This window comes from Dermochelys coriacea, chromosome 9 (genome assembly GCF_009764565.3).
Source record: "Dermochelys coriacea isolate rDerCor1 chromosome 9, rDerCor1.pri.v4, whole genome shotgun sequence".
Taxonomy (NCBI): Eukaryota; Metazoa; Chordata; order Testudines; family Dermochelyidae; genus Dermochelys; species Dermochelys coriacea.
In genome coordinates, this window is record NC_050076.1 from 76,354,324 (window position 1) to 76,381,754 (window position 27,431).

The window sequence follows — 27,431 nt, forward strand, 5'->3', positions numbered from 1 at the left end:
TCGTAGCGCTTGGCTGTAGACAATGGATCGAGTGGTATGATCTGGATGAAAGCTAGAGGCATGTAGGTAGGAATAGCGGTCAGTAGGTTTCCGATATAGGGTGGTATTTATGTGACCATCGCTTATTAGCACTGTAGTGTCCAGGAAGTGGATCTCTTGTGTGGACTGGTCCAGGCTGAGGTTGATGGTGGGATGGAAATTGTTGAAATCATGGTGGAATTCCTCAAGAGCTTCTTTTCCATGGGTCCAGATGATGAAGATGTCATCAATGTAGCGCAAGTAGAGTAGGGGCATTAGGGGACGAGAGCTGAGGAAGCGTTGTTCTAAGTCAGCCATAAAAATGTTGACATACTGTGGGGCCATGCGGGTACCCATCGCAGTGCCGCTGATTTGAAGGTATACATTGTCCCCAAATGTGAAATAGTTATGGGTGAGGACAAAGTCAGAAAGTTCAGCCACCAGGTTAGCCGTGACAGTATCGGGGATACTGTTCCTGACGGCTTGTAGTCCATCTTTGTGTGGAATGGTGGTGTAGAGGGCTTCTACATCCATAGTGGCTAGGATGGTGTTTTTAGGAAGATCACCAATGGACTGTAGTTTCCTCAGGAAGTCAGTGGTGTCTCGAAGATAGCTGGGAGTGCTGGTAACGAAGGGCCTGAGGAGGGAGTCTACATAGCCAGACAATCCTGCTGTCAGGGTGCCAATGCATGAGATGATGGGGCGTCCAGGATTTCCAGGTTTATGGATCTTGGGTAGCAGATAGAATACCCCAGGTCGGGGTTCTAGGGGTGTGTCTGTGCGGATTTGTTCTTGTGCTTTTTCAGGGAGTTTCTTGGGCAAATGCTGTAGTTTTCTTTTTAGTTTCCTTTTCTCAGTGGGATCAGAGGGTAATGGCTTGTAGAAAGTGGTGTTGGAGAGCTGCCTAGTAGCCTCTTGTTCATACTCCGACCTATTCATGATGACGACAGCACCTCCTTTGTCAGCCTTTTTGATTATGATGTCAGAGTTGTTTCTGAGGCTGTGGATGGCACTGTGTTCTGCATGGCTGAGGTTATGGGGTAAGCGATGCTGCTTTTCCACAATTTCAGCTCGTGCACGTCGGCGGAAGCACTCTATGTAGAAATCCAGGCTGCTGTTTCGACCTTCAGGAGGAGTCCACCCAGAATCCTTCTTTTTGTAGTGTTGGCAGGAATGTCTCTGTGGGTTAATATGTTGGTCAGAGGTGTGTTGGAAATATTCCTTGAGTCTGAGACGTCGAAAATAGGATTCTAGGTCACCACAGAACTGTATCATGTTCGTGGGGGTGGAGGGGCAAAAGGAGAGGCCCCGAGATAGGACAGATTCTTCTGCTGGGCTAAGAGTATAGTTGGATAGATTAACAATATTGCTGGGTGGGTTACGGGAACCATTGTTGTGGCCCCTTGTGGCATGTAGTAGTTTAGATAGTTTAGTGTCCTTTTTCTTTTGTAAAGAAGCAAAGTATGTGTTGTAAATGGCTTGTCTAGTTTTTGTAAAGTCCAGCCACGAGGAAGTTTGTGTGGAAGGTTGGTTCTTTATGAGAGTATCCAGTTTTGAGAGCTCATTCTTAATCTTTCTCTGTTTGCTGTAGAGGATGTTGATCAGGTGGTTCCGCAGTTTCTTTGAGAGTGTGTGGGACAAGCTGTCAGCATAGTCTGTATGGTATGTAAATTGTAATGGATTTTTTACCTTCAGTCCTTTCGGTATGATGTCCATCTGTTTGCATTTGGAGAGGAAGATGATGTCTGTCTGTATCTGTACGAGTTTTTTCATGAAGATGATAGATTTCCACTCCATACAGCTAAATTCAGTGCCTTGCATAATAACAGGTTTCAGAGTAGCAGGTGTGTTAGTCTGTATTCGCAAAAAAGAAAAGGAGTACTTGTGGCACCTTAGAGACTAACAAATTTATTTGAGCATAAGCTTTCGTGAGCTACAGCTCACTTCATCGGATGCATTTGGTGGAAAATACAGTGCGGAGATTTATATACACACACAGAGAACATGAAACAATGGGTTTTATCATACACACTGTAAGGAGAGTGATCACTTAAGATGAGCTATTACCAGCAGAAAGGAGGGGGGGAAGGAGGAAAACCTTTTGTGGTGACAATCAAGGTGAGCCATTTCTAGCAGTTAACAAGAACGTCTGAGGAACAGTGGGGGATGGGGTGGAAGGAGAAATAACATGGGGAAATAGCTTTACTTTATGTAATGACCCATCCACTCCCAGTCTCTATTCAAGCCTAAGTTAATTGTATCCAGTTTTCAAATTAATTCCAATTCAGCAGTCTCTCATTGGAGTCAGTTTTTGAAGTTTTTTTATTGAAGGATAGCCACTCTCAGGTCTGTAATCGTGTGACTGGAGAGATTGAAGTGTTCTCCAACTGGTTTTTGAATGTTATAATTCTTGACGCCCCAACTCTATGCTCAGAAAGGGAGAAACCTACTTGGTTCATGTGGCAGGTAAGAGAAAAAGTCAGACTGCATATTGGCATGATATACTATTGGAAAATATTTTAACATGCCTGTCATAAATATAAAGGGAAGGGTAACCACCTTTCTGTTTACAGAGCTATAAAATCCCTCCTGGCCAGAGGCAACATCTTGTTACCTGTAAAGGGTTAAGAAGCTCAGCTAACCTGGCTGGCACCTGACCTAAAGGACCAATAAGGGAATAAGATATTTTCAAATCTTGAGGGGGGGAAAGGCTTTTGTTTGTGCTCTTTGTTTATGTGTTTGTTCTCTCTTGGGACTGAGAGAGGCCAGACAGAAATCCATCTTCTCCAACCCATCCTAATCCAAGTCTCCAATATTGCAACCAGTATAGGTAAGCCAGGCAAGGCGGATTAGTTTATCTTTTGTTTTATGTGAATTTTCCCTGTGTTAAGTGGGAGATTTATTACTGTTTTCTGTAACTTTAAGGTTTTGCCCAGAGGGGGATCCTCTGTGTTTTGAATTTTTCCATCCCGTAAATTATTTTCCATCCTGATTTTACAGAGGTGATTCTTTTACCTTTTCTTTAATTAAAATATTTCTTTTAAGAACCTGATTGATTTTTCATTGTTCTTAAGGTCCAAGGGTTTGTGTCTGTGTTCACCTGTACAAATCGGTGAGGATTCTTATCAAGCCTTCCCCAGGAAAGGGGGTGTAGGGCTTGGGGGGATATTTTGGGGAAAGACGTCTCCAAGTGGGCTCTTTCCCTGTTCTTTGTTTAACACGATTGGTAATGGCAGCATACTGTTCAAGGACATGGCAAAGTTTGTACCTTGGGGAAGTTTTTATCCTAAGTTGGTAAGAATAAGTTTAGGGGGTCTTTCATGTGCGTCCCCACACCTGTACCCTAGTGTTCAGAGTGGGGAAGGAACCCTGACAATGCCTTAAAATACAGCAGAATGTATATCTGTCTACAAGATCTTGGCATAATTGGCAAAAGTACTGCGAGACTTACATACCTTTGTATATAAAGTACAGATGCTGAAGACGTCAAGGAACTTGTGGAGTGTACAGTTTCAGTGCAGCAAACACCTAGCAGAGACTACTTTCCAACCAAAAGGGACCTAATATTTTGTGTTACTTCTGATTCACGAGTGATGTTTGGTCTGAACACAGAAGCAGAGCTAAAGAAGGAGCATGATATTGCCTGCAGCATCTGACAGAGGTTATTGCACAAAACGTTTGTCAGAGTGCCAAAGCGAGTGATGAAAGAGGAACATCCTGTGACATATCAGCCATAGCAGGATTACTCACATCACCAGCTATTCTTTAGTATCTGCAGTTAGAAGTGCATACATCCTCACAAACTGTGCTAGGGCAAACATTGATTTGAGCTAAAACAGTCTGGATAGAAAGCTGGAACCAAACAGAAATAGTATTCCTTCCAACTCTCACAGGATCCCACTGCCACAGGCAAACATCATTTACTGGAGCGCTAACATAAGAGCACGTTGTGCTGCATGATCCATCCTCTGAGATGCTCCTGCCTCTGAGATTGAGATAATTTGCATTAGCATTAGAATGACTAGGAGAAGCAAAGTAGTGGGGCAAGTGTCCAACCTTTGCCAGAGCACATTTGTAGTAAGAAAACATATCAGCATATGTGATGTGTTTTATTGCAATTTTGAATTTTTGCAATTTTTCTTTAGAAATGGAAAACAATTCTATGGCATCCTCTATACCCTTTTTGGGTAACATACAATGAAAATGGAATCACACAGTAGAGAGTTCACAGCTGCAGAAGGATGGTAAATAGCAGAGGCTTCTGACATGGATGAGATTCCGCTGTCACCGAACAGGAAGAGTGTTATAGTGAAACTATTGATCAAACACCAGCCTTATGCTTTATGGGAGCTCAAGAAACTAACTGTAGAATTTTTTGGACACAAATCAAGAAATAGAGACCATGTAGAAATGAGATAACATAAAAACAACCAAGTGAGTGAAAAGATCAGAAGGAAAAGTATGATGAAACTGACAAAAACGATTTAATGACATTCAGGTGGAATTTTTTGTTAGTTCTTTCCAGTCATTTCTCAGCTCAAATTTTAATTTTTAAGTGAAATTTCATGAAATCAATATTTTTGTACCAAAAACCTGTAAGATGTTAAATTGTGCCTATTTTCAAATCAGATTTCAAAATTTTGCATTGTGCACTCATAAAAGCCTTATTATCAACCAAAATGTGTATAATTCTGTTTTTTCCCCATTTGATTATTTTTGTAAAACAAACCATTTTTGAACATTTGGAACACAGTGCAAAATACTTTGATTTACGATGTTTTAGAATATAAAGGAGTTTTTGATTCTTTGCAGTAGTTGTGTTAAGGTGTAATTGAGCAACACAATAGTTGGAGTGAGTGGCAAATAGCATATATAGGTCAAGATCCTGAAAAGAGTTAGAGGCATACTTAAAAGGGACATAGTTTTTTATTGAAATGTCCTGATGATAGAAAGTGTCAGGTAAGTTGTCACAGATGATAATGGCACAAGAGTAAAGGTGATGGTGCTGTTTGTGATAGGGATTGTTGACCACCAGCAACTGAACTAATAACAATGCATTGCATATAGGCCACAGAGCAGCTTAGTGAGTACTAGAGGAGAAATCCTAGCCCCCCACTGAAGTCCATGGGGCCAGGATTTCACCATCAGTCAGTAGTCACTACTGACCTGGAAAACATTCAAATCAATGATGTCAAGGTGAAAAAACTCCTAACCCCATAACCAAACCTGTGACTAACCCAGCTTCCCAAATTTTGCTCATTGATGTACATAACCACTGAGAATTGTTTATCTTCTGTATTTCCATTTCCATGGCAAATGTATACATTATACTTTAATATATTGTTCCCCAAAAGAAAGATTTAAATATTTGTAAAAAGAGACAAGCTGTCTGAAGAAGACATTGGTGTGATGTTATGTTCTAAATGTGATTTGTTTTATAAATAAATTTACATAAAAATATCTATCCCTGGATGTCATAGTTCTAGTTTATCTTTAATTCAGATGCTCACGAAATGTAAATTATTTTTACAGCTAAATAAAAGCTATACAAAGCTGCCAGGAAAGAATAATGAGACACACATTGTGCCATGCAGTCATGATAAATCCAGCAGCACCATGGTTACAGTCAAAATGTAAGGCCCCCCAGCAACTAGGGAATATGAGCACATATAGATTTCTTTGACTAGCTTTAGCAAACTAATCTTAACTGGAGAAGCATGTCACGCATGACATTAGTTCAGCAGCAGAAAATATTTACCTAAAAGCTTGACAGTCACCCAGTATGTGGAGTAACTGCTGGTATTTATATAAAGCTTTTATTATGGAATAAAAGCATCAGTGTGTTTTGGGCATTATTCTGCCTGTGTGTGTGCCTGTGTGTGTATTAGAGAGAGAGAAATAATGATATCAGTATTAGCATGGTAAGGTTTACAACTGCTATTGGTGAGAATATTGATGTTAGGATAAAAAAGCTTATGAAATATGAAGTGATTCTCAGGGTGGCAATGACATGCTTTTATTTTATTTTCTCTATTTGTGTGCTGGCATCTAGCTTCTTCGGAGGCAAACAACTCACAGTGAGAAAATGTGGTTGTATCTTCTTTAGCATTGGAGGTCTCACATTACGTTAAAAAAAAAGTACTTTGCAAAAATGCAATGGCTGTGGACTGTGTCCTGCACTGCCCATACACCTGTGTCAATCCAAAATAACTAAGTTAACTTCAGTGGAGTCGCTCTGGATGGAGGCTGGTATAACTGCGATTAGAATTTGGCACTCCCTTTAAGGAGAAGTTAAATTCTGGCTGCCTCTACAGATACAGGAATATAGATGTGACACGGAGACCCACTGGTGATTCAATACTCTGAGAATAATTCTTGCCAGGCCTGACATACTCACTACACCTAACAAACTGATGTCATGATATATACCCAAAAGGTGTCTTGTACTATGCCATTGGAACACTAATAAATCACTGATCATTACTATCCTTGTGTGATGGATGTATGGTCAATCCACAAAGGATTATACAGATGTGCCGGAATTATGATTAAAAAGTGTTTAAACCAGGCATGTGAGGAGGAGTTGATGTACATTTTTTTTCAGATAAAGGAATGTGGTTCTGCCTGCTTAAATGTCTCCCCCAAGTAAATTGAGCAAGGTGTGACTAAAGACAAAGAAAAACACATTTGCATGCCAGCAAACAAAGCTATCACGAGAATAAGTGAGGGAAGAGTGATTATTGAACATTCTCAATGGGGGATGGATACTTCACCCCCAAGAAGCCATCCTGCCTCTTGATGCAGAGTCATTGAACTTTGAGAGAGAGATTTCAAAGGTTTACTGGACTATAAAGAGAGACCAGACCTGAAGAAGAGCTCTGTGTAAGCACAAATGCTAGTTCCTTTCACCACCAGAAGTTGGGCCAATAAAAAAAAATTACCTCACCCACCTTGTATCTAAACAGAGAGGGGCAGAGAGCTATTAAGTTACCCTTCACCTGGGGAGACTTGGACTTTCTGGGGATTCAGACTAAGAGCTAGTCTGCCATTACTGGAAAAGAAAAGCTGGTGAGTAAACTACCTTGAACAAAGACTGTAGCTTGCTAAGTTAGGTCTTAACCATTAAAAATTGTATATTTACTTTAGTTTGTTTGTAACCTTTTCTATCTTTATCACTTATATGTGAACTCACTTATAACCTCTCTTTCTGATCGAATCAACTTGTTTTACATTTTGTCTAAACCAGCCTAGTGCTTTGATTCAATTGATGTGATTGTTAACTCCAGTCAAGGCAACAAGCTGCTGTTTCTATTTCTTTGAAGGAGCAGTGAACTTAATACCTTCTGGGAATGTTCCAGGAGATGGCTTGACACTGCAGGGAGACAATTTGGGGGAAATTCAGGACTGGGGGTGTTGGGGTCACTCTGAAGACAGTAACTGGGTGGTGGAAGCCTGGGCGTGACCTCCATGCTTGTATGTTGCCTGTTGGGGTCTGTGCTTTGAGCCACAGCAGCAGAGCATTTAAGGCAAGCAGAGTTGCAGGGCATGTTGTGACGAAACCTCTTACTGATCTGGGTTAAACTCCAAAATGTCACAGGACAGACCCAAACAAAATGCCTGTTTTGTTTTTTGTTCATTGACTCATGGATGCCAATTGTCAGCATCGCCCCATTTGCCACCCAAATACTTTTTGTGTGAAGATGGCTATTGTAGGTAACAGTGGTGATGGTGCTTGTTCTCTAGGTCTCCAGCAGGAAACCCAAACCTCTCCACCAAGAAAAAGAGAGGCGACACTTGGTACCAATACTCTAACCATGTTGATGAAATTCATAGTACTTTATCATTTGATTTAAATACCTAAATACATATTGTTAACGTTTCCAGTTATGATCTCCAATTTTGATTTCAAACAGGTTCTTTAGAATATAGAATTCTATAGTTTGATTTTGAATTAGTTTGCTGTAAATATTACACTAAGGAAATGATCACTAGAAGTAGTCATTAAAATCCAAAGATCACTAGATAATTATGGGGCAAGGGGCCCTAAGGAACTTTAGCTGATATTAATTGAGACATACGCTTGTCCAGATAAAAGGCATGGTGAATAGATAAAACACCCTTACTGGGTTAACAGTCGTAAGGGGTAAATTCATGGATGTAAAAAATGAGGACAGAATTTGGTCCAGATGTTTCATTTACAGGATTCATTGTAATTGCGCAAGAGTGCAGATAGGACTGTTCATTCCCTGAGCTGTGCTATACCAGGGATGTCTCTGGCTGAGTTTCCCAACAAGTAAAACTGCTTGACTGATATGGTCATCTCTAGCAGATTCAAGTACCCTCAGTTGCCCTGTTCTTAACAGGAAAAAAACAAAAACAAAACGTGCATACACAATGATGACTGTTCCCTGCCTCTACTGCATGGGTACTACAGTTCTGCCTTAAACAAACTAAGCACTCAGGCCAAGCTGCTCCAAAAAATTGTGGGTCTTGCAGATCCCAAGAAATGGGAGCATCTGAAGAGTCTTTGCAAAAGAAGGAGCACAAAAAAGTAGGGCCTGGCTAGTCAGTGCAGACACAATGCCTCTGCAAGCAGCATATTTGCATGGGATGTTTGGGAGGAAGTAGTCACACAACATTTCTGTCTCCCAGTATCTTTTGGAATCACATATTTTCTTTGAAGCTGTGGCAGCCCATATACAGTACCTTGCTCTCTCGGCTATCTTTATTGTTTCGGATGTTGCCAGTGACCACATTGTGATCAACTCACTAATCTGAACTCTCCCTATGGCCTTCTGGCTACTTGTGCATTGTCTTCCCTTTGCAATAGTTTCTGAATTTTGCTGAGCCTCTTCGGTCCTGGTCCCTAGCTTTCATTTGGGTCAATGGTTGATGAGCTTCCTTTTCCCTTTGCTTTCAGACACTCATTTTACTGGCGGAAAACAGTGGAGTGAACAACAAACAAACTAAAACATGAAGGGAAAAAAAGGAGAGAAAAAGGATGTATGCAACCCAGCATAGAAGATAAATGTATCTTCTTGTTGCTATTGGAGCACTCAGAGGCTGCAGTCTAAATAGATATGACATGACACAGTGCTTGCCCCAAAGAGTTAATTGTGTCCACATTCACACAGCTGATAAAAAGGTAATTGGAGAAAAACGTTCTACATGTTTTCACAATGTTCTCCAGGGAAGGGTTTTTGAATTGCCATGTATTTGGTATGTGTGATGTGTCTATTTTAATCTGTCCTGACTTCTTTCCATTTTGATTAAACAGAAGCCAGACACTTACATTCAGATGATACTAATGGCCACTTTCTAAATATCATATGAACAGGGATGAATCCTGAAGGGTGCTGAGATTCCTGTGAGGTGCTGAGTGCCCTCAGCTCCCATTGACTTCTATAGGAGTTGAGAGTTCTCAGCAGCTTGCAGGATTAAGCCTGGGAGCCCCAATTTAGTAAAGCATAAAAGCAGCTGTTACTTTTAAATATGGATAGATTTAAGCACATATTTAAAGTTAAGCCCATGCTTAAGTACTTTGCAGAATTGGGTCATCAAGCACATGTGGGAGTAGTCCCATCGACTCCAGTGGACCATGCATCTGCTTAAAGTTAAGTGTGTGCTTAAGCTCTTAGCCAGGTTGAGTCCAGAATACACATCTCCCATGTATGTCAAACATCCTCTGTTCTACTTATTTTGTAAAGTGCATCAGGCTTCAAGAGCTCAGTTCTGTTCTTTGGAGATATTCTGCCTCTCACTTTTAACTTTAAAATGTGAAAATTGTCACTTTAAAAATGTGTATCTAGCTATTTATCTATTGAAGTAATCATAGCACTGAAAAATGGAAGAGCAGTAAACCTCTTGGCCTTTTAATATTTTATATCTACAGGGGCCAATCATTTAAATAGAATCAAACAATGCTGTTTAGAAACATTGCAAAAAGAAGAATCACTCTCAGCTGATGGCTCGTATGACAAGGTGCTGCTCAGAGTGAATTTTTATGCTTGAGTTATAAACCCTTGAAAAATGGGGACCCTAATGCAAAAGCTGACACAGCTTTAACTAAAGCAGCTCTGGTAAGTGCTGCTATAATTATTTGCTCGTTAATTACAAATTTTGCAAGACGCGAGAGTAACACAAATTGGAAAATAGGAATAATTATCAGTAATAAAGCCACAGAAGTTGGACACATTGAAAGTGTCTTCCTCTTTAAATTTAATAATAGCAAGACAGCTAGAAAATTAATAAGAAATACATAATTGAAAATTAACCTCGCAAATCTGCTGTTAATAAACCATGGTACTCTTGCATTACAATAATTTTACAGAGCCCTTAATTTGCATTTGAAGTGCTATCCCAGGTAATACTTTGTGTTCAGAACAATCTATGTGTGTTTGGGTTTTCAGATAAAATACAGAGTGTGCACTTTAACACAGTTAAAGTTTTTGGACTGTGGAATAATGTTTACTCTGTGTTCTGAATGGCCTAGGAAATGCATTTTTATAACCAGAATGACTGGAAGCCAAAAGTACAATGGTGATCTTGTGCCTGCTGTTATGCCTGAATGCTGGTTTGTTGTTGTTGAATCAGAGTATTGTGGTGCATGCTGCTTTCATCCTCAATTTCTTTCACATTTGCATAAATATTCCAGTTTTGGTGATCATACATATTGGTGATCAGACCTATTGATGGAGCTTCCCTCGATATGGGATTTGAGTTATCCCAGGTCTGGGCACCTGGGTTAGCCAAGTTCAGCTGCGAGCATCCACACTTCTAAGCCATATCTAAGACATACCTGGTTAGCCATGTCTGCACTGGCACTGCACTAACCTGTGTTAGGCGCTAGGACTTCTGGGGGCATATCTCATGGTTCTTTGGGCTGCACTAATCTGCACCGCTGTGTGGTGTGAGCCTCTGACCCCCTGGCAACATGCTGGGCTGAGAATCTCTGAGATGGCATCAAGTGCTGTGCAGAGATGTAGCAGGCTGCATTGGAATGTGGGTTTAAATCTTGACTCACTGTATATAAACTGTTAGGTGACTTTTGGTGCAGAAGAAGAGAATAGGTAGAAGGGCTGAAAAATATGGCCCAGAGGGAATTGTGAGAAGGTATTGGAGGACGATCAGCAGCCAAGTTAAGTAACTGGGATTATCCACACTGCAGGGTGTGGGGATTGTGGCCCAAGTTAAAATGGAGCCTGAGCTCTTCCCTCCATCCCCAGTCAAGCAAACTGATCTGGTTTCAAAGCATGTCCAAATCTGGGAGAAAGGATTTTTGTGTTGGGATGGGGGTTGGGGGGGGGGCTGAAACCTGGGTAAGAGCCCACGTTAACTCTGTAGTGAAAAAGTATCCTCAGGGACACTTGTGAATGTTCAGTGAGTCAGTGGTAAGTAGCACTGAGCACACAGTTGTTAGGCTACAATGGATGCTGTCATCATTGTATTTCTAGGTAGATCTGGTGGGAGGCAGTGTAATCCAGTGGACTGAGACAGAACTGGGAATTCAGAACTCCTGAGGCCAACTTCTCAGCTGGTGTAAATCAGCATAGCTCCTTTGATTTAATGGAAATGCACCAATTTACTCTAGTCAAGAATCTGGTACATGGGTTCTATTCCCAGCTCTGCCTATGCGCCTCTGTCTCCATATCCATAAAATAGGGATAATACTTATCTAGCTGCTTCTTATGGCTGTTGTGACCATTAAATAGTTAATGTTTGTAAGTTCAAAGTACTATATGTTATACATTATTAGATCCATTTTATATGTTGCATGAAACAAGTAAAGAGATTCCTCTTTATTTTCAAATTGGAACTATTAGTCCTATTCTATCTTGCTAAATGGCCTTTACATATACTATGCTCTATAAATAGGGTACTGTACTTTTCCTACTGTATATCCATAGTGTACTCACACATTTATTGCCAAGTGTTTCACACAAAGGTGTGCAGTGTTTCATCACAGTGCAGTGCATTACGAAGTGCATTACAAAGTGGTTTTTTGAAAAAATTATTCAGACATACAGTATTTGGCATCCTAGAGGAAGAAATCCTAGGGAAAAGGCCATTTGGGATCAGCGATTCAGCTGTTTGTCTGTTCATTTTATGTAAGAGGGTAGCAGCAGTGTGCTTTCTGTCCAAAGCAGCAATAGCAGGAACACCTTGCCTCTGAAAAGGCTGGATCGCCTGGTAGAACTGAGGAAGGTGCTGAAAGAAACCTGGAAAGCAATCGCTGTCATATAGTCTTTGATTTGAACTCTTGTCCATTTATCTGCTACATATGTATGCTTGACACTTCAGATGACTTAAGGTCTTTGTCACTTCCTTCCACAATATTCTGCCTATTTCAAAGACTCTTTCAGTGCAAACATGTTTTTGTATTGGCCTGTTGTACAAGGGAGTAGCACTAACTGCACTATTACAACAACAACAATAATAGATTATTACAGTTCTATAGTGACTTCCACCAGAGGAGCTCAGAGTCCTTAAAGGGTATGCGTAACTTCAACTGAGACTGCCCTTGTGGGGTATCTAGAGTGCTGTAAGAAGCTCAGCTCTTTCAGTTCACGGGAGCACAGGGTGGGTTTGAATTTTGGTTAGCCTGTGTACTAAGGTTGCCCCTCCGAGGTACAAAACAACAGTACAGCAGGGGATTGTGAATCCATAAAACTGGAGAGCTGGCAGTGTGTACTGAGCACCCTGACAGATTTCCTGCAACAGCTATCTCAAAAATGGAATGACCCTGGTCAGGCAGCACCCTTCTGTGTACTCACCCCCAGAGTATCTCTTTGAGATTTGTAAAAGCGGCAAAGAGTCCTGTGGCACCTTATAGACTAACAGATGTATTGGAGCATAAGCTTTCGTGGGTGAATACCCACTTCGTTGGGTGCATGCCTCAAAGTGAAATCTCAAAGTGAAAGTTAACCATAGCTGCCAAGCTTTTCTTGGATTGGGTCCAAAATTATAAGAACATAAGAACGGTCATACTAGGTCAGACCAAAGGTTCATCAAGCCCAGTATCCTGTCCTCTGACAGTGGCCAATGGCAGGTGCCCTAAGGGGAATGAACAGACAGGTTATCATCAAGTGATCCATGCCCTGTCACCCAATCCCAGCTTCTGGCAAACAGAGGCTAGGGACACCATTTCTGCCCATCCTAGCTAATAGCCATTTGTGGACCTATCTTCGATGAATCTATCTAGCTCCGTTTTGAACCCTGTTATAGTACTGGCCTTCACAACACCCTCTGGCAAGGAGTTCCAGAGGTTGACAGTGTGTTGTATGAAAAAATGTTTGTGTTTGTTTTATGCAACACCTCAAATCCCTCCCTCATCCCCCACCCTGTGTGGGACAGGGCATGTCTGCATGAAACTCAGTCCGGGTTCACCTCCCTCCATGCAACTGTGCCTAGTTTGGGACATTTACTGAAATCCCAAACTAGATGAGTTTCACTTGTTATGAAATTTTGCAGCCCAAAAAATCTGAATCCTGCACAGGGGCGTAACTGCTGAAGCTGGGAGTATCAGAAACTGCTCATTAGCACCCTGGGGTTATCAGATACCCAGGTCCTGACCTTCAATTGCTCACAGGCCTCTCTCATCATTAAAAGCAGCTGCCTCCCCATGGATTTCTGCAGGGAGTTTTGCTGAAGGTTGGCTGCTGTCTGCACCCTGCCATGGCAGAACCGTTGACAGGAACTGCCTGCAGTTGTGCATGTGCAATCAGTGCCACTGGGGGAAGAGATTTTCCCCAAGTCAGGAGGTAAGAAAATATAAGCAGAGCTGTGTGCCAAGGGCAGCAGAGGGGCTGAATGCCCAATGCCAAGAAACAAGTGCATCAGGTGGGGCAGAGAGTTGGCAAAACCATGACTCCACCCTCCTACTTGCCATGGAATGGAGTGTGCTGCACCATGAAAAGGGGCACCTCAGAATACTCCCTCCCAAGCTGAAACAGAGGGGCTGCAGGAGGAACTGTGCCTTTGTGGGGCCACAATGCATTCCAGTGCTCCCTGTAGGCAGAGTAGCTTCATGCTGCCCCGCCTTACAGCTGAGTTTAAAGAGCCAGAAATAAACTATCCCTACAGGACAAGGAAATGGCTTCCTTACTGTGAGGTAGGTTCTGCCATTCAAACTCTAGTTGTGTAGCCCCTGCCTCATTGAGTAGCCCCAGTGTTTTCAGTGGGAGTCCCTACAAAGTCAGGTGGTAGTCATCGTGCAAGGGCAACGTAACTCAGCCCTACATCTGACCTTGTTATTTTAGGGCCAAGTTCTGATAAGCTTTCTGACCTGCAAAGAAAGTGGGACTATTGGAGGTGTAAGGTACTATTCAGCCTGAGCAAAGGTATCAAAATGTGGCTTGGAGCATTTGATGATCAGAGGTTCTAATCCTCCACAATTCCACTTGGCTTCAAACATGCTAACTACACTTCTGTCTTTTTCACTGCAATCTATTAACAATTTTAACCTGTCATCTTAAGTCATTGAGATGCATTTTTAAAACACTAAAAAGCAGCTGATAATTCAAACCAATCCAGGCTAAAAAAAATGTTAATACCTTTAATCGATCAAAACTAATTAATACAAATTGGGCTGTATTCACTACCATAGCCAAGTATAAATGGTGACGGTGACATCACTGGGGCTGGGGTCTGCCAACCTGAGTTACACTACTGGAATGACAATGGACTGCTTTAACCATTAGGATCTCATTTAATATTTCATATTTAAAATGAAGCCTAACCTGTAATTCATATTTATGGGGAGTGCATATTGTGGAATCAGTGTAGAACAGGTTCCGGCACAGATAAGCTTTGCAATTAAAGGAAATGTTTGTGAATGGCATACTTACTGCATTCACCATAACTTCTTAAGGCCTGGTGGAAATCCTTTTAGAATGAAAAATTACTCTGGAATAGCTTTTAATAAACAAATGGCTGGAATACCTTCTAAGGTTTTCCAACACACAACCTCTGAAAAAAATCGTTTGGATGGCACAGAGAGAAAATTTCATTTTTTTAGGCTCCTGAACCAATAAAAGCATCATCCTCATAATAATAAGAACAATAAAAATACAGTGGAAGCTTTGGGTTATAAATGTAGGACCTTTCAGCAGCAATTTTAGCTACTGAGTTGCTTTATAATAATGGTGTCAAAGTATCCTAGGTCCAGATCTATCCACTTAGTGTAAGGCACTGCAGCAGGTGTGAAAATGCTCTCCTGTTCATACTATTCTATTTGCTTTTAGTTTTGGCCAGGGAGAAGACTGACCCTAATACAGGTCCCCTCCATTCCCTTGAGATCTGCAACATGGGAATCTGTTCCCATGCAGAGCAGGAGCCACTGTGGATGCTGGCCCATTGTCAACCCCTCAAAATGTGGTTCTGCAAGTTCATCTCTATTTGCCCACCTGTGGTTTTCCCCTAATCCTCTAGCTCAGTAAGTAAGGACTCTTTGGCTATGTAGACACTACAGGGACAAGACTACAGTCTTCTACTTTTACTGTCCTGTGTTTTAGGAAAAAGATCTCCTTGTCACTCCTGTGATGGAACAGGAAGGTGTAAGAGTGGGGCACATTTATCTAGGCAAATAGCATCAGGTCACATGTTTGAACATACAGTACATGATAAAAACACATAAAGGCTTATAACAAGTAAAAGAGTCGCTGTAATTGCTCCTCGTTGAAAGAACTAAGGCCCAACAAGAGGAACTATGTACATTAAAGCAAAGGAACATAGGCCAGGCCTTGATCTCATAAATTCTCCTTCTGTCCATGAAAAAAGGTCCATAAAGAGGCCTTTTATCTGTATCTAGGGTATGAAGCCAGGCTCAATTGCTCATCGCTAGCCAGGAGCAATCCAGTTAATTGGAAGGAGCACTTCAGTGGGAGTCGTGGTGACCCAGCACCCCTGATTCTCAGGCCTCTTCTTCTTTAGATACTGAAGTGTGGATTTAAGTGCCTAACTTTGGGGCACCCAAATTTGAAAATGTTTTCTCAAAAACTTTTTCATACCAAAATGGCCTTGTCAGCATGAGGAAATTGTGACAATTATTCTCTTTGAAGTATTTAAGGTATTGCAATACAAGCAAATGCCTTAACCAATAAAAGTCTCTTTCTTGCGATTGATGGAATAGAAAGGAGGGTTGTACATCCAGGATTTTAAAATGTTCAGTTTATTTAAACAAAAATGTCACTACTTAGGTTTGAAAGTGGATTTCCAAAGCCCCTTTGTGCTAATAGATCATTTCATGGTATTGCTATCATTATTAGTTTAAGCTACTAGAATCCAACCTTTGTTTGTATATTGATGGAAAATCAGTGCACTGATTTCTTCCTATTTGGACTCCCCCGGATGCAGTGGGAACAAACACAATAGAAAGATTTGTAACACAGACAAAACAAGAACAATTAACATAGTGTTTAAATTTGCAAGGCTTGAGGATTTTATCTGGAGTTTATTTGTAAAACAAAAGTGTATTTCACTTTGTTTTTAGATGCTCTTTATTGTGTTATTCATGCTTACTACACAGGAGATAAGATTTTTCATGTAACAGTAATATTTCTGATGCTGTTCCAAAAATAGACTAGAAGCCATGAGATTCCAGTAACAGATTTCTCCCTCTAGTGGCTGCAGAAAGGAAATACAAAACTTAAAAGACAGGTCATGTTTATTTGTTAAGCATAAAAGTGCATATAAGATAAAAATAATTATATTTATCCCCAATTTAAAAGAAAAATCATTTGATGTTGTAAGTGTGATTTTCATCTGTAATATCTGGATATTTTTTCTGCTTTTCTTTAGTTATTGAGATACAAAACTGAGGCAGGTAGAAGCGGAGGCAGAATTTGGCCCATTTATATTAAATTACCATTAATTCTAACATACAACTGAGTTTAGATAGCTAGTCAACACAAATTCAAATGAATTCAATTTACTATGCTGGATGTATATCAATAGAGCAGTAGCAATGCTGGTGGTTGGAGGAGAATTATAGTAGGTTTAATATTTCCTCTCATTTCATTTGGCGGCAGTGAGAAGGGGAGGTTTAGTATAACCATCTATTGCTTATCCCCAATTTCCAGATCTGCTGGTACTGACATATCTACTTTGTCTAGATACAGTGGTACCAACATAATTTTTAGTAACTGTGCTAATCTCTGTCTTGCACTGACAGAGAAGTGTACTTGAGAATAATTGCCTGATGGTGCTCCAAGTGTATTCTCATAAGGAATAGGGAGTACTTTCTGTAGCATAAGTGAATATATAAAGAGAACTGTGAAAGGAAGGGATAGGTGATCTTTGAAGAATTTGAGGTTTTGTGGATCATTTAAATTATATTTTGGGTTTAAACACAAGTCTAATTTTGTGAAACTTTTTCCTGTAACTTATCTTCCATGTTCTTTCAAATGTAATTGAATTACACCCTCCTCCCTTTTTTTTCCTAGCTGAAAGGAAAAGTACGCTATGTATTAAGGCTAGCAGAACATAAGTCCCCCCCATGAAAGCCAAATGGCGCAAGTGAGTGCCTTGTATCTAAGGTACCATGTATATATGTTTTTTTCCATTTGGTTGTTCTCTCTTTTTGTTCTGTTCCTTTTCTCACAGACTCTGAGATGGAACATAAATCAATAATGCTTGAGTCAAAGTACAATAATGGAAATGGCTCAAAGTAAGGTGAAATGAGTTCACCTGCTCCTAGTGAGAAGGGATCATGTTGTAAATGTAAACTGTAATGTTGACTTCTCTCTCTCTCTCTCTCTCTCTCTCTCTCTCTCAGCCAAACTCAGGTTGGCATGAGCGGGCACAAGTCCCATTGACTTCAGCAAGATTTGCACTTTCTTACGGTAAGCTGAGTCTGTTTCTCTCCCTCTTTTCTTCCAACACTTCCTCAGTCAAACAAATCTAGTATATTTGCTAGCTATCTAGCATCCAAAATTCAGTGGGAAAAACAAATGGGAGAAAATGAGACAACACCAAGCAATGTTTCACAGATGAAAAGAGAGAAGTCCTCCTTTGTATTGGGGATAATTTTTTGTTATCCTAAGAGGTTTCATACTGAAGTGTAAGAAAGGAAGTTATTAGAATCCGTAACGTTGTTATATTCATCTTCCTTAAACACTAGCCGAACTAAATGTAACCTACCATTATGTAATCATCAATTATTTGAATGCACAGCTCCGTGGAGATGCTGGAGCATGGGAAATTCAGCTAGTAAAAACAACCAAGCAACACATGACTACTTAGAACAGCTGTCTTGGTCTATGTTTGAAGGATTGTGCCATGACATTGTTAGGCCCTTCACCAAGGAAAAATTCCAGCAATTATACAGAAGAGGATTGAATTTGCTTGAATACTCCTGGCTACTGCTGTGCAAAAATGTCCAGTTCATTTTGTATGTTTTCAGTTCTAGCCCCTTCTCAGAAGAAATGGGCCCCAGTCAGAAAGTTTGACTCAGAGAGAGAAGGAGAGACACCAGCAATGAAGTTTGGATCCTCATTTGGATTCCAGACCCTTCCTCAAAGTTTGTGTTTCTTTCAGATCCAGGATATCGTAATTCCACGTCCATCTCTACTTCTGAGTAAACTTTCACTTTCATCAAAAAGAAATGATGCAAGCCAAAGCTAACTTAACTGTGGGGAGGAGGTTTCTTCAAAGCTCTTCAAGATGATGTGTTTGAGTGGAAGTAGGATGCCAGACTTTGAAAAAATTCTTTCAGGGTGAGAGGAGAGGTTGTGGCTAGAAGAAAGAAAATTAAAAGCACACATATGATCTCTGTCATGACCTCCTATGACAATTACAGTCCACTGGAACTATAGAACATCTGCCTCAAGTGTGAAACTCATGTGAGCAGGAGACATAGGAAACAGAGCCATGAATTTAGAGTTCATTTACAGACGAGATCAGGTTGACCACAAACTTGAGTGACTGCAGAGCAAAATCCAAACTCCACTTTTCCCAGGTGGGATTTTTCATTAGCATTAAAATCAAGTTTATGATTTGGAGCTTCTTGGGTTATCTTTAGTGTTTGTTTTTAATACAGATCTCATTAAACTCTGTCCAGCTCATCAATATTGCCAACTAGTCATGCACCAAAAAATCATTATTATTTTTAGAACTTAATCTTTGGTTGTTTTCATTTGACTTTTAGGGTTTTGTGTTTTCAAACTTTTCTCTGCAACTATGGAGACTAACAACTTAATTTTTAAATGAAAGCTGAGATTCACATGTACTCACATGATTCCAGTATCTGGAAATTTAAGAGAAATATCAAATATTGTGACATTTGCACTCAAATTGCAAAAGTTAACAACATTGGTACTTTATCTTTTGCCAAAGATTCCACTACAGCATCACTTTTGCCATTTTTTAAAGGAATTTTGGTATTGATCCCATTTTACCCTAAGACTTTCTGAAGTTCTTCTTGTTGTGGTTCTTCTGAAGTTCTGACTTATCTTAGACCCTGATGCAGCAATCTAATTCATGTAGGTAGAGTCTTATGCCTGCATGCTGTCCCACCAAAGTCAATGGGGTTCAGTTTGGCTACAGGAGTCCACTTACACCAAGCAGTTTGCAGGATGGAGTCCTTAGATTGTAAATTCCTAAGAAGGGATTGTCGCTTCCTACATGTTTGTATAGTACCTTGTACAATGGTGCCTTATTCCTGGTTCAGTTATAAATAATAATAAGTACATCACATTGTTAGGCCTTGTCATGATACCTCCTATATGTCTTCTTTCTCCCTGAGGAGGTGTGATTCTGTTATCTGTCTTCCCATTTTTTTGAACACCAATAAATAAATAATTCAGTCTCTCAGCAGTTTATAATTCTTCAGCTAATAAATCACTCTTCCCTTCCTCCTAGAAGTCTATGATCTGCTTTGCTGGCCTCTTGTTGTTTATGTACAGCACCTGAAAAATCTATTATAATTTCATTTTATCCTCTTCTAAAAGTTTCCTTTCATTCTCTGCCTTTGCTTTTCTTATCACTTTTTATGCTCTCTTAACTTCATTATGCAATCATTCCTATCCTGCTCTGCATTTGATGTTTTATAACCCATGTCTGCCTCTTTCTCACCCTTGATTACTTTTACATTTCTCTGTTCCTTTGCACTGGCCCCCTTTAAAAAAATTCCTTGTGCAATTATTGCTAGATGGTGTGCATATTGCTAGATGGCATGCATAACCCTTGGGCATACATTAATTTATCTTTGAACACTTTCTATTTCCCCTTTGTGTCCTTTCCCTGCTTTATCCTGTTCAATTTCACCCTGCACTTCCTGCATTCTTCCAAATTTTGCTCTGCTGAAATCCAATCTTCTTGTTTTCTCAGTTTCTTAGTTGAACATTAATCCCAATGAAAGCCTTAACTAGATTACAGTCCTAATTTAGATGGTTATCCCTCTCCCCCCCGCCACTTCTGCATCACTAGTTATAGCACAATTGTTACATAAATCTAAATCTAGAATTACTCCCTATATAAGTCATATGCAAAGGCCACAAATTTGTTGCTCATTTTTTTCTTCCCAGTTTTAGTGTCTCATTTTGACCCTGGCCCAGCAAAGCACTTAAGCATGTGCTTAACTTCAAACACATGAATAGTCTATGAATCATGTCATTAAGTGCTTTGCTGGGATGGGGCCTATGTTTAGGAAGTTAAGATCTTTTACTAGTAATACCTTGTGCATTTTTCCCCTCAAGCCCTTTTGATTTCTTTACTTTCTCTAAATTGTACTATTTTCCTTCTTTATTAACTTAGTTACAGCCGTAATTGTTCAAAGAAGAGGTAAAGCTGTCTGTGGGTCTAAAGCATCAGAGACCCTGTGCAGAAACACTTCACTCCTCCTTGCATGTTGGATAGATTGCAGGAAAGAATAATTTGGAAGAGGCACCAGGAAGTTAATCTGTGTGTACATGGCAGGAATGCTAGCTGCTATTGTGGCATTTCTGAAAACACTTTTCTTAGCCCTAGTCTACACTAGGCATTGAGGTTGAATTTAGCAGCATTAAATCGATGTAACCCTGTACCCATCCACATGACGAAGCCCTTTTTTTCGACTTAAAGGGCTCATAAAATCGATTTCCTTACTCCACCCATGATACGGGGGTTAGCGCTGAAATCGGTTTTGCTGGGTTGAATCTGGGGTACTGTGGACACAATTAGATGGTATTGGTCTCCAGGAGCTATCCCAGAGTGCTCCATTGTGATCGCTCTGGACAGCACTCTCAACTCAGATGCACTGGCCAGGTACACAGGAAAAAGTCCGCGAACTTTTGAATTTCAATTTCCTGTTTGGCCAGTGTGGCAAGCTGCAGGTGACCATGCAGAGCTCATCAGCAGAGTTGACCATGATGGAGTCCCAGAATCGCAAAAGAGCTCCAGCATGGACCGAATGGGAGGTACAGGATCTGATCGCTGTATGGGGAGAGGAATTACGTTCCAGTTTTTGAAATGTCAAAACATTTGTGAAAATCTCCCAGGGCATGAAGGACAGAGGCCATAACAGGGACCCAAAGCAGTGCCGCGTGAAACTTAAGGAGCTGAGGCAAGTCTACCAGAAAACCAGAGAGGCGAACAGCCGCTCCGGGTCAGAGCCCCAAACATGCGGCTTCTATGATGAGCTGCATGCCGTTTTAGGGGGTTCAGCCACCACTGCCTCAGCCGTGTTGTTTGACTCCTTCAGTGGAGATGGAGGCAACATGGAAGCAGGTTTTGGGGACGAGGAAGACGATGAGGAGGAGGTTGTAGATAGCTCACAGCAAACAAGTGGAGAAACCGGTTTTCCTGACAGCCAGGAACTGTTTCTCACCCTGGACCTGGAGCCAGTACCCCCTGAACCCACCCAAGGCTGTCTCCCAGACCCACCAGGTGGAGAAGGGACCTCTGGTGAGTGTACCTTTTAAAATACTATACAAGGTTTAAAAGCCAGCATGTTTAATGATTAATTTGCCCTGGCATTCGTGTCTCTCCTGGATATACTCCCAAAGCCTTTGCAAAAGGTTTCTGGGGAGGGCAGCCTTATTCCATCCACCATGGTAGGACACTTTACCACTCCAGGCCAGTAGCACGTACTTGGGAATCATTGTAGAACAAAGCATTGCAGCGTATGTTTGCTGGCGTTCAAACAACATCCGTTCTTTATCTCTCTGTATTATCCTCAGGAGAATGATATCATTCATGGTCACCTGGTTGAAATAGGGTGCTTTTCTTAAGGGGACATTCAGAGGTGCCCGTTCCTGCTGGGCTATTTGCCTATGGCTGAACAGAAATGTTCCCCGCTGTTAGCCACGCAGTGGGGGGGAGGCAAAATGTGACCTTGTAACGAAAGCACATGTGCTATGTATGTAATGTTAAAAGCAAGGTTTACCGTGAAAGAGTGTACCCATTGTTCTATAAAATGTGTCTTTTCAAATACCACTGTCCCTTTTTTTTATCCATCAGCTGCATGTGTTTCAAGGATCACAGGATCTTCTCCTTCCGAGAGGCTAGCAAAGATTAGAAGGCGAAAAAAACGCACTCGCGATGAAATGTTCTCTGAGCTCATGCTGTCCTCCCACACTGACAGAGAACAGACGAATGCATGGAAGCAGACAATGTCAGAGTGCAGGAAAGCACAAAATGACTGGGAGGAGAGGTGGTGAGCTGAAGAGAGGGCTGAAGCTGAAAGGTGGCGGCAGCGTGATGAGAGGAGGCAGGATTCAGTGCTGAGGCTGCTGGAGGATCAGACTAATATGCTCCAGCGTATGGTTGAGCTGCAGGAAAGGCAGGAGGATCACAGACTGCCGCTATAGCCCCTGTGTAACCAACCGTCCTCCTCCCCAAGTTCCATAGCCTCCTCACCCAGACGCCCAAGAACGTGGTGGGGGGGCCTCCGGCCACCCAGCCACTCCACCCCAGAGGATTGCCCAAGTAACAGAAGGCTGGCATTCAATAAGTTTTAAACTTTTAAAGTGCTGTGTAGCCTTGTCCTTCCCTCCTCCACCACCCCCCTGGGCTATCTTGGTAATTATCCCCCTATTTGTGTGATGAATTAATAAAGAATGCATGAATGTGAAGCGACAATGACTTTATTGCCTCTGCAAGTGGTGATTGAAGGGAGGTGGGGAGGGTGCTTAGCTTACAGAGAAGTAGAGTGAACCAAGGGGCGGGGGGTTTAATCAAGGAGAAACAAACAGAATTTTCATACCGTAGCCTGGCCAGTCATGAAACTGGTTTTCAAAGCTTCTCTGATGTGCACTGCACCCTCCTGTGCTCTTCTAACCGCCCTGGTGTCTGGCTGTGCGTAACCAGCAGCCAGGCGATTTGCCTCAACCTCCCACGCCGCCATAAACGTCTCCCCCTTACTCTCACAGATATTGTGGAGCTCACAGCAAGCAGTAATAACAGTGGGAATATTGGTTTTGCTGAGGTCTAACCGAGACAGTAAACTGCGCCAGCATGCTTTTAAACGTTCAAATGCACATTCTACCACCATTCTGCACTTGCTCAGCCTGTAGTTGAACAGCTCCTGACTACTCTCCAGGCTGCCTATGTATGGCTTCATGAGCCATGGCATTAAGGCGTGGGCTGGGTCCCCAAGGATAACTATAGGCATTTCAACATCCCCAACGGTTATTTTCTGGTCTGGGAAGAAAGTCCCTTCCTGCAGCTTTTGAAACAGACCAGAGTTCCTGGAGATGCGAGCATCATGTACCTTTCCCATCAATCCCACGTTGATGTTGGTGAAATGTCCCTTGTGATCCACCAGTGCTTGCAGCACCATTGAAAAGTACCCCTTGCGGTTTATGTATTCGCCGGCTTGGTGCTCCGTTGCCAAGATAGGGATATGGGTTCCGTCTATGGCCCCACCACAGTTAGGGAATTCCATTGCAGCAAAGCCATCTAGTATGACCTGCACATTTCCCAGGGTCACTACACTTGATATCAGCAGATCTTTGATTGCGTTGGCTACTTGCATCACAGCAACCCCCATAGTAGATTTGCCGACTCTAAATTGATTCCCGACTGACCGGTAGCTGTCAGGCGTTGCAAGCTTCCACAGGGCTATTACCACTTGCTTCTCAACTGTGAGGGCTGCTCTCATCTTGGTATTTTTGTGCCTCAGGGCAGGGGAAAGCAAGTCACAAAGTTCCATGAAAGTGCCTGCAACACTATGCGGTCCCACCAGTCTGTGCTTGTTTCCCGAGCCCAGAATCGGCGTTCCACCGCATGAACCTGCCCCATGAGCACCATGATGCCAACATTGCCAGGGCCCATGCTTTGAGAGAAGTCTGTGTCCATGTCCTCATCACTCTCGTCACCGCGCTGACATCGCCTACTCGCCCAGTTTCGCTTTGCCAGGTTCTGGTGCTGCATATACTGCTGGATAATGCGTGTGGTGTTTAATGTGTTCCTAATTGCCAACGGGCTCCATGCTCGCTGTAGTATGGTGTCTGCAGAGAAAAAAGGTGGGGAACGATTGTCTGCTGTTGCCCTGATGGAGGGAGGGGCGACTGATGACATGGCTTACAGGGTTGGCTTACAGGGAATTAAAATCAACAAAGGGGGTGGCTTTGCGAGAAACTGAATGGCCGCCTCAAGGATAGAACTCAAAACCTCAAGGATAGAACTCAAAACTGGGTTTAGCAGGCTGTTGATTTCACAGAGGGAGGGAGGGAGGAGAAAATAAATACAAAACAAATCTGGTCTATTTCTTGTTTTGAGCCACTTCATCTATCTTTATACATCATGCTGGCAGCAGACTGTGCAGTACGATCGCTAGCCATCGTCACCTCCTGGGTGCTCGACAGAAGACGGTGCAGTATGACTACTGGCCATCGTCTTCTGCTAGCTGCAGATTAAAAGACAGTGCACTGCCGGTAGGACTCAATCTCCATGAGACGAAACAAGGGAAATGACCTGGCTGAGTCACTCAAATGTTTGCCCAGGTGCCCGTTTAAAAGAGCACCCAGGACTACGTTGACGACGGCTACCAGCCATACTGCACTGTCTGCTGCCAAAAGGCAATAAACTGCTGCTGTGTAGCAATGCAGTACCGTGTCCGCCAGCACCCAGGAGACATATGGTGATGGTTAGCTGAGCGGGCTCCATGCTTGCCGTGGTATGGCGTCTGCACAGGTAACTCAAGAAAAAAGGCGCTAAAAGATTGTCTGCCCTTGCTTTTACAGAGGGAGGGAGGGAGGGAGGGAACGGGGGCCTGACGATATGTACCCAGAACCGCCCGCAACAATGTTTTAGCCCCATCAGGCACTGGGATTTCTACCCAGAATTCAAATGAGCAGTGGAGACTGCGGGAACTGTGGGATAGCTACTCCCAGTGCAAAGTTCCGGAAGTCGATGGTTGCCTCGGTACTGTGGACACAGTCCGCTGACTACATACACTTAGAGCATTTGTGTGGGGACATACACATTCGACTGTATAAAGCGCTTTCTACAAAACTGACATCTATAAATTTGACCTAATTTTGTAGTGTAGACATACCCTTAATGTAGAACCATTTTAGCTTTAGAATCATGGAGTTCTCACTTGTTTATTACCAGCATGCAGCTCATGAAACAGGTGCTTAGAGATCTACAGGCTTTCCTTTACATGTATAAGATGATTTTCTCGTGTTTGGATCCTTTATAAACTCTTAAACAGTCTATCACCTTCAAATTTGCTTCCTCCCACACTATTCGTTATCCATTATCAGGATATTTCAACTACATTTACAATTTTGAGACTTCCTGTATGTATATTGATCTTGGTCGTCTTCTTTTTTTTTCCTTATGGTTCTTGCATTATTTTACAGAGAGAGAGACATCAGAAAAACTCCCTTGAGTGACCTCCTTATTAATTTCATGGTTTTGCCCTGGCTTCCTGAGTTTTATTTTCATTCAACGTTATTTTTCCTCTCTATGAAACAATTACATTAATGTATTGTTTGTAATCTCTGAGGACATATATTGAAAAGAGAATTACTAAAAATGTTATATATTTTCACTGAACATTTTCAAATAAAAAGAAAATGTTTTGTTGTTAGAAAAAAATTTTGTATATTTTTTCCAAAATAGAAACTCAAAAATGTTGGATTCCAGGTTTTGGATTTTTTTTTACCCCCTTTCTCTCCTTATTTTCCCCTCCTCTACCTTTTCATTTTTCCACAGAGAAAGTTGACTGGGGATAAAGTGGTAGTGGAGGTTTCTGAGGCAATGAGGCTTGTGGTTTACCCCAACATGGCGGGCATTAAAGATATTCCTGAGGTAATTGCTGGCTTTGAGAGAATGCAGTTTCCTAACTGTGGCAGGGCTATTGATGGGACTTGTGCCCATAGTTTGCCCTTCTCAAGGAGCAACTGAGTACATAAACTGCAGAGAGTACTACTCCATTGTTATGCAAGTACTAGTGGACCACAGAGGCAGATTTATGAATGTCAATGTGGGCTGTACAGGAAAAGGTCACGATTCCAGAGTTTTCTGCCATTTGGAAGTCTTTCATAGATAGGCTGAGACACTATTCCCCCCAAATGACATTGACATAAATGGTGTTACTGTCCCCACTGTTATTTTGGAGGATGTACCATGTACCTCCTGTTGCTTTAGTTCAAAAACCATACCCTGATTTCAGAGGCCCTGGCAAAGAAAAGTTTAATTTACACTCTCAGAAGGTGTAGCATGGCTGTTGAATGTGCTTTTGGCAGATTAAAATCACGTTGGAACTGTCCACAAACTCATCTGGATGCCAGTGCCAATAATGCTGTCCGCATTGTTGTGGCTTGCTGTGCTCTTCACAGCCTTTGTGGAGCCAGAGGTGAGCCATTTCCCCCTGAATGGATCTGACAGCAAGGGAACCCTGCATCGGTACCCTCAGCCAGAAAGTACAGCTACTACTGCGGGAGCTGGTTGCACCCAGGCAGCAGAAGTCAGGGATGCTTTATGTTCTCACATTATGGACTCACATGGCCCAATGGAAGAGGGGGAATAGCACCTGTATGAATGCACATGTGGAAGAAAACTGCCTCATTTATTTGGAGGTAGGGGTGCAGTGCTTGGGAGGAGGTGGTCTTGATTGCCCTGCAATGTACGTGTGAATGACATGATGAATAATGAATTTGGTTGGGGGGGGCACAATGGCTGTGCAGATGGTATTTATTGACATGTGAATTGCCGTAACTAGCTAAATAGAGGAATACAATTTGCTTACTAATGCATAATTGCTCCTGAACATGTTTTTACCATTATTATCTTGAATCATGATTGTACAATGTGATGCAGTGATAGCAATAAATGAAGTGAGCTGTAGCTCACGAAAGCTTATGCTCAAATAAATTTGTTAGTCTCTCAGGTGCCACAAGTACTCCTTTTCTTTTTGTCTTGAAAATGTGACATGCTTTATTTGTAAACATATCTTAAAACAGTAAACCACTCCTGCCGTCTTGGCC

The 27,431-nt window shown here is 41.8% G+C and overlaps 1 long non-coding RNA gene across 10 annotated transcripts in view; it reads left to right on the top strand.

Moving 5' to 3' along the window:
- The window catches only part of LOC119860932, a 162,874-nt gene that overhangs the window by 124,927 nt on the left and 10,516 nt on the right, over positions 1-27,431 (top strand). For 4 of the 10 annotated variants that reach the window (XR_006274004.1, XR_005294692.2, XR_006274002.1 and 1 more), the window contains 2 exons: positions 8,939-9,163; positions 17,792-17,858. The exons of 2 other annotated variants lie outside the window; for them this stretch is intronic. This is a non-coding gene — a long non-coding RNA (uncharacterized LOC119860932). Of the gene's footprint in view, positions 1-8,938; positions 9,164-17,791; positions 17,859-18,552; positions 18,974-27,431 lie in introns of all 10 variants that reach the window. 4 more of the 10 variants (XR_005294697.2, XR_005294698.2, XR_005294694.2 and 1 more) reach the window with 3 other exon arrangements.